At 40.8% G+C, this 13989-nt stretch overlaps 1 long non-coding RNA gene across 1 annotated transcript; it reads left to right on the forward strand.

The window, feature by feature from the left end:
* Positions 1-8628: 8628 nt before the first annotated feature.
* LOC127916648 (uncharacterized) lies at positions 8629-11677 on the forward strand. The gene is made up of 3 exons (XR_008095423.1): positions 8629-8951; positions 9065-9766; positions 9876-11677. It is a non-coding gene; the product is annotated as an uncharacterized LOC127916648 (long non-coding RNA).
* The last annotated feature ends 2312 nt before the right edge of the window (positions 11678-13989 follow it).

Genomic DNA, 13989 nt, shown 5'->3' on the forward strand with positions numbered 1-13989 from the left:
TGGGCATAGTTCTGCTCTGTTGGGGTCAGTGCCCTAGAGGCGAATGCCACAAGCTGGCCCTCCTGCATGAGGCAACAGCCAAGTCCATACTGGCTTGAGTCACTCTGAGCCCGGTTGAGGTGTTTAGGATCAATGCATATCCGTAGCTTGTCTGTTTTTTTTACGATAACCATATTACTTATCCAGTCTGTAGGCTCGGTGACGGATATGATGTGGCCATCTGCTTCGTATTTGTCAAGCTGAGCCTTCGTAGCTGCTTTCATGGCCACTGGTACATTGCGGGGTGCACACTGGACAGGCTGGATTGCTGCGTCCAACTCAAAGTGGACTTCCCCGGGAACTGACTCGACCGGTGCGTTGAAGACATCATGGTACTTGCTTAGGAGTGTCTCCTTGCTCAGGGGCCCAGCCTGGACTTTGTCTATAATGTTAAGATCAGCTGGGATGGTGAAGTTAATAAGCCCAAGGCGCTTGCATGTAGAACCTGACAGTAATGGCTGTTGACTAGCCTCAACTATTTCAAACTCAAGGGTGTGTTTCTGGCCACATAAAACACACTCTGTCACAAACAGGCCAAAAGAGGTCATGAACTGGCCTGAATACAGTTTCAGCTTGGTGCTACTCTGTGTGAGTTTGTTTCTGGGCGCGAGCCACCTTTTGTCTTTAAGGCTCATAACGTTGCACGTGGCCCCTGAATCTAGCTGGCATTGCTGTGGTGTATTATTAAGTAGCAGAGTGACAAACCACTTTTGTCCTTTTGCCCTCACTGCCCCTATGCACTCGCTAGCATATACATCCTCTGTGCTTTCGTTCCCTTCATCTGTGTTTGTTTCCATGGAGTGCACTTTACCCTCCTTTCTCTTGCTTTTCATGCAGACCCTTGCGAAGTGATTAGCTGTACCACAGGATTTGCATATTTTTCCATAGGCTGGGCAGTGTTCTTTTCCTCGTCCATGAGAAATGCCACAATATCGGCATGTATTGGGGTTGTCCACTGCAGAGTTGGCTGTAGTATTAGCATTAGCTGTGGCAAAGGGGAATTTCTTTACTGGCTGCCTGAATGTAGCATTGACATTGTCCATATGTTGCCTTTCTAACTCCATGGACCTTATCCGTACATCAGTAAACTCTGCTGCACGGCATGTCTCCACTGCCAAGGCCAGCGTCAGGCCATGTTCTCTCAGCAAACGTCTGCAGGTGCCCTCATCAGTTATGCCAAGCACAATCTTATCTCTGATCAGTTCATCTCTTAAAGCACCGTAGTCTCGTGTAGCTAGCTGCCTTTTCCCTTAACCTAGTGACAAAGCTGTCAATGGACTCCCCGTCCGCCTGTTTGCAACGACCGAAAACATAACGCTCATAGATGACGTTCTTTGCTGGTGTAAAGTAATGTTCAAGAGCATCAAGAATAGCTATAGCGTTACCTTGCTGAGCTGCTGTTAGGTTCAGGTTGTGTTTGTATACATGTCGGCATTCAGTTCCCATTATAGTCCTCAAAGTGGCAGCCACTACATCATCGTCCTTTTCCAGAAGTCCCGTTGCTAGCGCATAGTCCTCCCATTCACCTCTAAACATATCCCAGTTCGTGCTCCAATCCCCGCTGAGCTTCATAACGGCGGGAGGGGGAATGTTCGCTGCCATGTCTAACCGGTGCTAACAACACTGAAGCTAACTAGCTCACTAGCTAGCTAAGGCCAATTCTGGGCAACATTTTACACAAATAAGCATTTGTTTGGTAAACCAGAACAGGTGACTAATTTGCGGAAAGCATGGTTAGTTATCCGACTCTGACACCATGTTTGAATGTTAAATGATGAGACAGAGGCATTGATGCGAGTAACCAGTCTTGTTGAGTACATCACAACACATCTGGGTATCTCAAGCACCCTGGTAAAACATGAGTTGCAGTAATGAACATTTACCAACAGATGGCATCACTGTGCCATCTTACACCCATAAGACAAAATGCTTACATTACTAGCTCCTAACAACGCCGTCAAACAATTTAAAATTAGCCTAAAAAAAGGCAAGGGCTGCAGTCCAAACACTTAAAAGACACCCTCGTCCACTTGCCCTCGAGGAATCCCCGTCGCCATCTTGGAGGGTGGTCCAAATGATTAGCCAAGCAGGCGAAGTTTGCAATTTAAGCCCTTCAGCCCTCCTTTTTAGTCGGCTTTGCGAGTGTACAATTATGTTCACTTCGGGGCCTGAAACGGCCCATAATTCAATTTGCGACAGTTGTACATCTAAGAAAAGTCAGCAGAAACTTAACTCCATCATTAATATGGAGAAGTCAACATACAAGTGTAAAGTGAAAACGAATGTAAATACATTTGAAATGGTGATACTAATGCAAATGGCGGAACAAACATGTATTGTAAAAGTAATGTTTTTGTTTGGTTAGCTTTTGGAAAATGTAGAAATAAAACATTTTCCTTCTTCAGATGTTCCAGCTATGCAGACTGTTAGTTAGCGAATTGATTTGCTAGCTATCATACAGTGGGCATATGTAAACAAAACAAAAAAATTAAAAAATGTAATTATAATTGACTGTGGCTGAAAACACAATCATCGTGGGATGAATTTCCGGCCAAGGGTGGGCCATTTAAAAAATCATTCCTTCCTCCCTTGAGCTGCAAGTGTATACTCATCAGACATCATGATACGTCGTCAGAAGAGTCCACTTAATTTGAGGGCTGAGGGGATAGGCTGGGTATTTTAAGGGTTTGAACTGCAACCATAGTCACTCCTAGCCTGAAACTCCCCATAATTCAGTTTCCGACGATTTTCATCCGCTAAGAAAAGTCATCGAAAACTTAAAAACAACATCAATGGAGAAGTCAACATACGTAAATGTAAGTAAAAACTAATGCAAATAAGTTCTAAATGTTGCTTTACTACGTAAAAAGTAAATATGTTTTTGTTTGGTTACCTTTTGGAAATTGTAGATGTAAAACATTCTTCTTCAGAAGTTCCAGCTAGGCAGGCTAACGTTAGTTGGCAAATTAATTTGCTAGCTATCATACAGTAGGCATATATTAATAATTATATACAATTATGCACTCATAATTGACTGTAGCGCATATAAAGCACCCACAAGTTACCGGTGTCAAAACGCAATCATTCGGCGGTACAAACCAGTGACGAATTTCCGGCCAAGGGTGGTCCATTTAAAATGAATTCCTTCCTCCCTTGCCCTGCAAGTGTATACTCGTCAAATGGCATGATACGTCATCAGAAGTGTCCACTTAATTTGAGGGCGGAGGGGATAGGGTTTGTCTTTTAAGTGTCTGTACCACACAAGGAAATAAAGAATGGTGGAACGAATCCAATTAACAGAAATATCACTGTAGCAGTATCAAAATCTATACATATGTACACATATTTACACAAGATAAACTAAGAATGATATGTACAGCAGTAGATATATTACAGTAAGCGTCAATAATTAGGTATATAAATGAATATGTGGTGTGTATAAACAATGTAACTAAAATACAATATACAGTAGTAGAAATATTAGAATACACTATGTTGGTGATACAGTATTTGAAATACACAGTGTGAAACGGGAAGTGACCGGTGGTTCAATGTCTCTATAACATGCTACAGCAGCGTTGTCTGTGTGTGTGTGCATCACCAGGTAGATGGCTATTGATGGCGGTTTATCAGACTGGCCTGGTAAAAGAAGCTGTTTTTTCGGTCTTGGCTTTGATGCAGCTGTACGTCTCAATCTGTCAGATGGTATGAAGAGTAAACTCTGGCGACTGTGGTCCTTAAAGTGACAAAGGAGCCGTGTCGATTTTATCATGTAAATCTTGGTGGGGCAAACAAACAAAAGCAGTGGGATGCATGACAGGAAAGCCACAACACTAAACAATACATGAATTGTACTATAACGGTGACAAACAGTGCCCACAAACTATTAGGGTCCATTAGAGTCCCAGCAGCAGTCCCAACACCTTACCACCACAACACCTGGCTTTCAGAGGAGCCTTGTCTGGCAGCGAAACAGTTAATTCACCTTCATTTACAGCATAAAAATTTTAAAAAAGGAAATGCGTGATTTTGATTAAGACATTCATGAGCGAGCGACGATGGACGTAGTAAATATAACTATTTCTTCAACACGTTTGAAATGGACAGCAACAGAATTCAGAACATGGGCTGTTCTTACAGTACAACAAGTCAGAACCGTTTGATAAATAAAGGGGGCAGATAAACCGACAATGAAAGCTATTACAATATTCAATGATTGTGGAGACCAGGTCATCTGATGCAGCACTCCATCACTCATCTTCTTGGTAAAATAGCCCTTACACAGCCTGGAGGTGTGTTGGGTCATTGTCCTGTTGAAAAGCAAATGATAGTGGGACTAAGCACAATCCACATGGATGACGTATTGCTAGAGAGTGCTTTGGTAGCCAAGCTGGTTAAGTATGCCTTTAATTCTAAATAAATCACAGACAGTGTCACCAGCAAAGCACCCCCACACCATAACACCTCCATGTTTTACGCTGGGAAATGCACATGCAGAGATAATCCGTTCACCCATACCGCGTCTCACAAAGACATAGCGGTTGGGACCAAAAATCTCAAATTTGGACTCCAGACCGAAGGACAAATTTCCAACGGTCTAATGTCCATTGCACACGTGTTTCTTGGCCCAAGCAAGTCTGTTCTTCTTATTGGTATACTTTAGTGGTTTCTTTGCAGCAATTTGACCATAAAGGCCTGATTCACACAGTCTCCTCTGAACAGTTGATGTTGAGATGTGTCTGTTATTTGCACTATGAAGCATTTATTTGGGCTGCAATTTCTGAGCCTGGTAGATCTATTGAACATATCCTCTGCAGCAGAGGTAACTCTGGGTCTTCCATTCCTGTGGCGGTCCTCCTGAGAGCCAGTTTCATCATAGGGCTTGATGGCTTTTGTGACTGCACATGAAGAAACTTTCAAAGTTCTTGAAATGTTCCATATTGACTGACCTTCATGTCTTAAAGTAATTATGGACTGTCGTTTCTCTTTGCTTATTTGTGCTGTCCTTGCCATAATATGTACGTGGTCTTTTACCAAATAGGGCTATATTCTGTATACCCCCACCCACCTTGTCACAACACAACTGATTGGCTCAAACGCATTAAGAAGGAAAGAAATTCCACGAATGAACTTTTAAGAAGGCACACCTGTCAGATTTTTTTTCAATTGCTAACAAGCATCGGTCAATACTGAAGACACTTTTTCAAAACTCTTCACACAGTCTGCATTACCAACATGCATCAAACCACCAAAACGCTTTATACATGTCTCAAAATAAGCTCATTCGACCATAACACTGGCAACAATTCTCACTCAGAAAGCATACATTGTCACCCATAACACACTGACCTAAAAAACACTAACAACAGGGACCATTACATAAATGATTAACTTTTTTCTTTGAAGTTTGAATGATTTTTCACATAAGTATTTCATGATAGAATAAGAATAACACCGTTTCACTTTAATGACTGTACTAAAATATATGTAACAAGAATTAATCAGAAATGCAGCTATTTGCTTCAATAGCCTTTATATATTTTCTCTATCTTTACATATAGTAATTTTCTTCTACCCCCAAGCCAATAGACTGCTGAACAATTCATAAAAATAGCCACCGGACAATTTACATTGACCCCCCACCCCCCCTGTACACTGCTGCTACCTGTTAGTTTGTTACCTACACTGACTCGGTACCGGTGCTCCTTATATATAGCCTCATTATTGTTACTTTTGATTATTTATTTTTATTTTAGCCTACTTGGTAAAACATTTTTCTTGATGTGCACTGTTGGTTAAGGGACAGTAAATCAGCATTTCACGGTAAAGGCTACACTTGTTGTATTTGGCGCATGTGGCAAATAAAGTTTGATTTGAGCTCTGCTGCGCTGTATCAGCACAATGAACAGCGTACTACAGAAAGGCCGTTTTGGTTATGGATATACGCCTCAAGATAGATAGGGCAATTCACCTATTACAAATAGTTTTTGTGAATGCAAGCCACACACACAGCTGTCTTACCAAAATAATGCAAACTAAATGCTGAAAGTGATAGCCTAGTTATTCATGGCTGCAACAAAAAAAAACAGAAAAGCAGTTTGGCTTAGAATACAGACACAGTAAACTAAAGCTGAATGGAGATCCAAATGACCAAAATGCAGCCTACTACGGTGAGATGCATTCATGCACAGCTGTCTTCCCAAATAAATACACATATGCAGGCCCGCTTCAAACATGGAAAATCATGCCCCTAGCTCATGAGTTCAACATAAACACTTTTCCAATACGTAAAGTAACATCTACAGCAACGAAAACCAATAGTAGAATGTATATACGTCTATGATGAAACATCCTGATATGTGGTTCTTCCTTTCAAAGGTGTCATACTGCGGTACACCTGGCGTGCTGCTCCAGCATTCTGTGGCACGTCATTCAATTCTCAGCCATTCTTTCTGTTACTGTTTGACCACCAGAGGGCATATTTGAGAAGCATTTGATAGTATTCCGTATTGGCATTACCAGAGAATTTCAAACCTTTCTTGTAATAACATAGTATATGGGATTGATTTTAAGAAATTTGGCCAAATTAATTTGATTCATATTATGGTGTTTCCATTCAGAGAAAAAAGAAAAACGAAACATTTAAATGTAAATGTAAACCCTAAGGGTTTCTGTTAGGATGGAATGGAAAATACGGCGCTGTCGGGAGTAGGCTTCAGGATTGGAGGATTCTAAATTGTTTGCCTTCATTAGACAACTTTGTTCCAGTATTTCTGTAAATCAGTGATATTTATTCCCATAGTAATTCGTTATGGATCCATAACTAAATCAACATCTGCATTTTAAACTATTATTTTTTTTTATCTTTATTTTAACGAAATGTGTTTATTTGTTTATTAGGATACTGTGCAGTCCACAATACATACTGTAGTAAACATGGGAAAGTGCCTAATTCCTTAGATATGGGAGAGCAGGCAATGTCTGTAATACAGAATGCAGGGCATGCGGGAGGTCAGTGTTATTTCATAGTTTTGATGTCTTCAGTATTATTCTACAATGTAGAAAATAAATAAATATCCTGGAATGAGTAGGTATGTACAAACTTTTGACTGGTACTTGCTTTTAATTTAATTAATATTATGGTGTTTCTACTCCATGAAACATCCTCTGTTTTTCCGTTAGGGTAGAACAGAAAATATAGCGCTGTACAACGTGACGCTCATAAATTCAGAGCATTGTCAGTTTGTAAATTCAGACCGTTTTGCTCTCGGAGCGCACACTGGACGTTCGGGCCGAGGTGTAGGGTTGATTTGAGCGTTCTGGCCTTACAACGGCCATCACGCTGGATAGCTACTTCCAGACACAAATGAGACCACTCTGGCCATTTTACTCGCCCTAGCAGAGCTGGTAAGGCAGTGTTTGTGTTAACCAGAGCGTTGGTGACTGTAAATGTGCTGCTGGAAACAATTTAATTACGCGGTTTTTCCTACATTTACTGACACTGGCCAAATTCAACGGGTGTTGAGCGCTCGTAAAGTAATTATTCTGCACTCTGGTACACTGACCAGAGTGCTCTGAAATCCGTGTAGATAATAGGCTGGACACGTGAAATTTTTAACGTTATTTTCTGATTTAAAAAAAACTAGTTAATTGCATCCGCCATGGAGCCCAGTTTCATAATATGACCATATTTCCCAGCTGCTTGCTGTCGATTTGAAGTAATCGCGAAAAAAAAACAGACTTTAGTGCATTTTTCAAACTGTCGGCTCCTATTAGTTCTATTGAGCACCAACGTCACAATGCCTGCTTCGCTTTTGTTGACAACGAGACCTGCCCACATTGTTTTATAGTTAAAATGTAAACAACAAAAATATAATATTGGAACTCTGCAGTCTTCCCATTGTTTCCTATGGGGGAAATATAGGCATGTCTGTCTATTTCACAAAATATCTCGCAATGTGTATATTTCGATTTTTTTTTCCAACTCGGACGCCATTTTAATAATGAGGATCTCCTCTTTCTAAATTATGTAAGCCTGGGCAGCTAGCTTGCTTGTCATCATGCTAGCCCCAAAATACTTTTTGCCCTTGGAATGCTGAGCTCCCCCCATTGTCTTTTTCAGAAGTTTTAATTTCTTTCCCAACTTTGTCATTACGGAGTCATAAACACAGTTGACACCATCAAGGTGCGGATGATACTTTCTATACAAGTAGTTTTTTTTTTTTTCCAGTTTTGACTCGTTCTATTGTCCAGCCTATAGATAGCCAGAGCGAATTTACAAAAGCACCCAAATGTCCATTGAGAAAGCACAACGACTATACCATTTAGCTAAGCTAAGAATGACGATTATAATCAAGTCAGGAAACGTTGGGCAGTTAGTTAGCCGAAAGTTAATATACTGGCAAGTTTGATGTATAACTACTAATGTTAGGTAGCTAGCTGACTGTGACGACCCTCCCACTCTGTCTGACGAATTCTTTCTCTTTACTCTTGTTTTCCCTAATAGGATGTCGGTGGGCGGAGCCGGGAGGGTCGTCAGTGGGGGGGGGGGTTCACACTTAGCTCGGCTTTTTTAAGACTATTCTTTACTAAAGAGTTTTATAGTCTGTTGTTCAGCTAAGAGCCCCCCTTCCCAACTTGCAACAAATTGTTGTTCCCATCTCATTCCTTTCCCTCTTCCATGTGTCGTCATTCTGCTCCTGAGTGTCTCGCTTGTGGGCGTGCTGGCAGGATATGGCAGCATCTTCGGTTTTGTGTCAAGAATTCTGCATACAGTAGCACGTTAGTTTGAAAGTGTGGTTATTCACAGGCAAATTGTTATATGCTATGGAGGTACATTTTGTGTCTTTTTGTCAAGAGCAAAACCGACACAAAGGAAGTCAAAGCGCACACCTACGAAGATATCATCTCAGGTAAGCAGCACTGACGTATCCCAAAAAGGACATCTGCTGCTTTAAATTGAATGGTCATATCTCAGTTATTGTTTTCATATCTAAACAAAATAAGCTGTTTTCTTTACTTTCAGAAAGCGAGCTGATCAAGGGGACGAACATGTAGATATTGCCAGATGTTCACTGTCCGAGGAACAGGCCGAGGAAGCTTTATTGCTGGCAAAAGTGGCCATAATTAATTAAACTGTTCTGTGTTATTTTCTCCATCTCTATCTGTCTTGTTGTACATGGAACCTGCCTCACATGCATTAATTTAAAAAACCTTAAGATGTCAGCTGCTAATTTTCAGATTTACACCACATAAACACAGCCATTTTCACTGGACTATCTGTTGCTCTGTTGCTGCCAAGTCATGATTTCCATTGTGGTGAGACACATAGCCCTCTATATTTAAATGTTTCAGGTACACTCCGATAAGAGTCTGCGTCACATACAGTATCTTCTATTGACATTATCTTCTATTGTTTGTCCTCATGTGTCTGTTTTTCAGCATAAAGTACTCTGTAGCCACTAACGTGGACACCAGGTGAGACCACACACACACACAATAAGTCTCTCTTCTTCACTTCATCCCTCTCCCCCTTCTCCCTAAAACCTCTAGGTTATATCAGCTGTTTTGGTGAACCTCTCCCGCATCGGAACTGGCTGACACTGAGGGCACAGCATGATCATATGTGAGATGTCACTTGGTCGGGTCAACAGGAACTATTATTAAAGAAATGCTTTACATTGAAATCCAGACAGAGATGTAGTAGTCCCAGAGTTAATGATCCAAGGTCAGTTTTGCATTTCACCTCCTGATTATGATGACTGACTGTGTTAGAATAACAAAAAAAACAAGGCTTAATCATGCTCTCTCTCTATACACATGTCACTCGTCTGCAGGTATGTTTGGATGTGAGAGAGGAAAGCCAGCCCTGTCATCGCCACCTCACCCGCTCTTATGATAACCATCGGGCCAAAAGGGGGCCCAAGGGTGGTTAGGAGACACCACAATTGTGATGAACTGAGAGAATATTTGGGTAGCACTGTAATTCATGAATCATATGCTGTCTGCCACAGTTCTTACCTCCTTTCCCCTTCTGTCTTCTACACCTCTCTCCCCACCTCAGAGCAGGAGTGGTAAACACTGTTGAAGTGTATAATTGTAATACATACTTGCAGATATGCAAGCAGACAGTATTTAAACCACATACAATATGCCCTCAAGTTTAACTGAAGTATTATCAGAAACCTGTTTCTCAGCTTCTCATTTAGTTGAAACCGGTCAAACTGAAGACCTTTGGACATTTTGCACAGGAACATTTTGCACAGGAACAATCTTCCTGCTGTTTTGGAGTTGCATTTATTCGGTCCGTAAACTAAATACAACTTCATCAGTGTGAACTAGAATACTAATGCATTAATTCTATTGATGTAAGACATCATTATGGGGAGCACTACTTTATTTAGTCTTCTGGAGCAACAAGTTATGACAGAAGAGAACCTGCATGTATCTAACTACAGTTGACAAATAAATGGCCTACCAAATGTCAGAAATTATAAGCAGAAATGTATCTAAATTAGGGATAAAAGTAGCCTAAGCCAGTAGAGTACAAGGTCCGGTACAGAGCATCGGTGAAATAAATTATTATGGGGGATAGAACTGCTCAGCTAGCCTACATTCTGAAGTGATTTGTTTGACAATTAGATGAAAACATCAACACCCATGATTTCCGAAACTAAGCCTACTTAGACCGTGAAAAACAACTGTAAACGGGATAAGATGTTTACATGCCACAGTATCCTGTCTAAAAATCAGCATATCCCAGGCATTTAATCCAGGTTTCTCATAACCGGGATTCAAGTTTTTTTGGGTTATTGTAAACGGGATATGATGTTTATATGTGTCAAAACAGAATACTTGAATATCCCGAATAACAATGGGATATTGGAGTGCATGTAAACGTGGTCAGTGATATGCATGGGCATATTTTAGGGAGGTTGAGATGCAGCTCTTCCTCAGAGTAGAATCAACTGGACTTGTACTGTTAGTGTCGTGACCCCATACACTTGATTGCAATCCACAATCCGCCACACCATATGCATGAATGCCTCCGGCAGTGTATGTCTGTCTCAAACATGTATATAGCGAGAACACATCTGACTTCATGTACAGTATCAGCACAGGTTTTTTAAATTACTTTTTTTTTTGCACTTGTAATAAAAAGGGCAACCTTCATAAAAAATATATATAATTTTTAAAAAAGCATTTTGTTTTCTTTGTTTTCAACGAGAAATACCAGGATGTAATGCAGAGATGGAGAAATTAAGCGATGTCGCCGTGATATTTTAACAACCATCTAATTTTGCCATTGATCTTAAATATTCTATGGAATATTAATTGTGTAGCTCCACTGTGTAACCCACAGTATATCTTAGTGAAACGAGCAATGTTAACTTTGCTGCACATTATGCACATGACAAAAGGCTACATACAACCACATGACATGCTAATAATATCCAAAATAGCTCATTATAAAACACAGAAAAACAATTGGGACCTTATTTGGGGATGAACATCTGTTGAAACAACACAGGAAACCATTTCAGGTTGTTTATTAGTAAAGGAGTCGTTCACGTTTTCTGGTACATCTTTTACATATGACTCAACACTATACACGCCAGCTACGACAGCAACTGAAATGACTGCAACACTTAACAAAGAGCTGCAGTTAGTTTTGGAATGGGTAGCAAGGAATAAGTTAGTACTAAATATTACTAAAACTATTGTATTTGGGACAAATCATTCACTAAACCCTAAACCTCAACTACGTCTCGTAATGAATAATGTGGAAATTGAGCAAGTTGAGGTGACTAAACTGCTTGGAATAACCCTGGTTGGTAAACTGTCATGGTCAAAACATATAGATATAACAGTTGCTAAGATGGGGAGAAGTCTGTCCATAATAATGTGCTTATCTGCCTTAACAACACTATCAACAAGGCAAGTCCTACAAGCCCTGGTATTGTTGCACCTAGACTACTGTTCAGTAGTGTGGTCAGGTGATGTATGTGGTGCTGTAGGGATGTTATGTGATGTACTGCTTTATCTTTAGCTCATTCATTACAAACAGTTCACTGTTGTATCTTTTGTTGTATATGTAATGTGGGTGCTTTGGTGTGTTTAGACCCCAGGAAGAGTAGCTGCTGCCTTGGGTTAGGTTGAAAAGCTGTGAGGTTGAGCATCCCACTGCTACACGTTTAGATGACTGTTGGGAATATACTAGTAGACAGGCAGTGGTTTTGGTTGGACATTTGGAAGCTTGCTGATGAGAGTGGTTTGAAGGAGTTGGAGGTTGGCCCTTCTGTGGTGATAGGGGATGATCCTCCATGGTTATTCCCAGATCCTGTTGTTGATCTAACCTTGGTAGAGAAAAGGGACGTTTGGTCACAAGTCAGTGATAGAGGGAAACTGGTTAACAGTTACATTGTCAGAAGTTTTTCACAGATGGATCCAAGTACTCAGAATGTGGGCGCACAGTAGCAGGCATTTATGTTCCTGAATTTGATGTGCAGATATGTAGAAGACTAACAGATGAACTGTCAGTATACTCAGTTGAACTATTGGCGATAATAGTTGCCTTCCAGTGGGTGGAGGAAGTGCAACCTGTTAGAATTATAGTATGCTCAGATTTGTTGTATGTATTGAATAGTTTATCATCTGGTAAATCGAATAGGAGTGACCTGCTATTGGAGGTATTCATGTTATTATGGAGAATTGAGAGAATTGGTGTAGTAGTGAGATTCTGCTGGGACCCAGCACATTTGGGTGTGGATGGAATGAAATTGTAGACCAGTTAGCCAAAAGAGCTTTAAAACGAGATATAATTGATATTAATGTTCCACTGGGTAGAGGTGAGGCCAAACATAAGATGTGTGGCAGAAGAGACGGGACTCTGAGAATAAGTATTTACAGTGCATTCGGAAACTATTCAGACCCCTTCCCTTTTTCCACATTTTTTTTAAACGTTATTGCCTTACTATAAAATGTATCAAATGTATCAATCATCAATTGAGACTACCCCATAATGACAAAGCGAAAACAGGTTTTTAGCAATGTTTGCTAATTTGTTCAAAATAAAAACCAGATACCTTACACCCTCTAGTGGTGTGGGGGCTGTGCTTTGGCAAGGTGGATGGGTTATATCCTACCTGTTTGGCCCTGTCCGGGGGTATCATCAGATGGGGCCACAGTGTCTCCTGACCCCTCCTGTCTCAGGCTCCAGCATTTATGCTGCAGGAGTTTATGTGTCGGGGGGCTAGGGTCAGTCTGTTATACCTGGAGTATTTCTCCTGTCTTATCCGGTGTCCTGTGTGAATTTAAGTATGCTCTCTCTAATTCTGTCTGTCTTTATTTCTCTCTCTCGGAGGAGCTGAGCCCTAGGACCATGCCTCAGGACTACTGGACATGCTACCTGTCCCAGACCTGCTGTTTTCAACTCTCTAGAGACAGCAGGAGCGGTAGAGATATTTTCAATGATCGGCTATGAAAAGCCAACTGACATTTACTCTTGAGGTGCTGACCTGTTGCACCCTCGACAACTACTGTGATTATTATTATTATTATTTGACCATGCTGGTCCTTTATGAACATTTGAACATCTTGGCCATGTTCTGTTATAATCTCCACCCGGCACAGCCAGAAGAGGACTGGCCACCCCTCATAGCCTGGTTCCTCTCTAGGTTTCTTCCTAGGTTTTGTCCTTTCTAGGGTGTTTTTCATATCCACCGTGCTTCTACACCTGCATTGCTTGCTGTTTGGGGTTTTAGGCTGGATTTCTGTTCAGCACTTTGAGATATCAGCTGATGTAAGAATGGCTATATAAATACATTTGATTTGATTATTTACAAGTACTTACAGACACTTTGCTATGAGACTCGAAATTGAGCTCAGGTGCATACTGTTTCTATTGATCATCCTTGAGATGTTTCTACATCTTGATTTGTGTCCACCTAT

The sequence above is a fragment of the Oncorhynchus keta genome, chromosome 37 (genome assembly GCF_023373465.1).
Source record: "Oncorhynchus keta strain PuntledgeMale-10-30-2019 chromosome 37, Oket_V2, whole genome shotgun sequence".
NCBI lineage: Eukaryota > Metazoa > Chordata > Actinopteri > Salmoniformes > Salmonidae > Oncorhynchus > Oncorhynchus keta.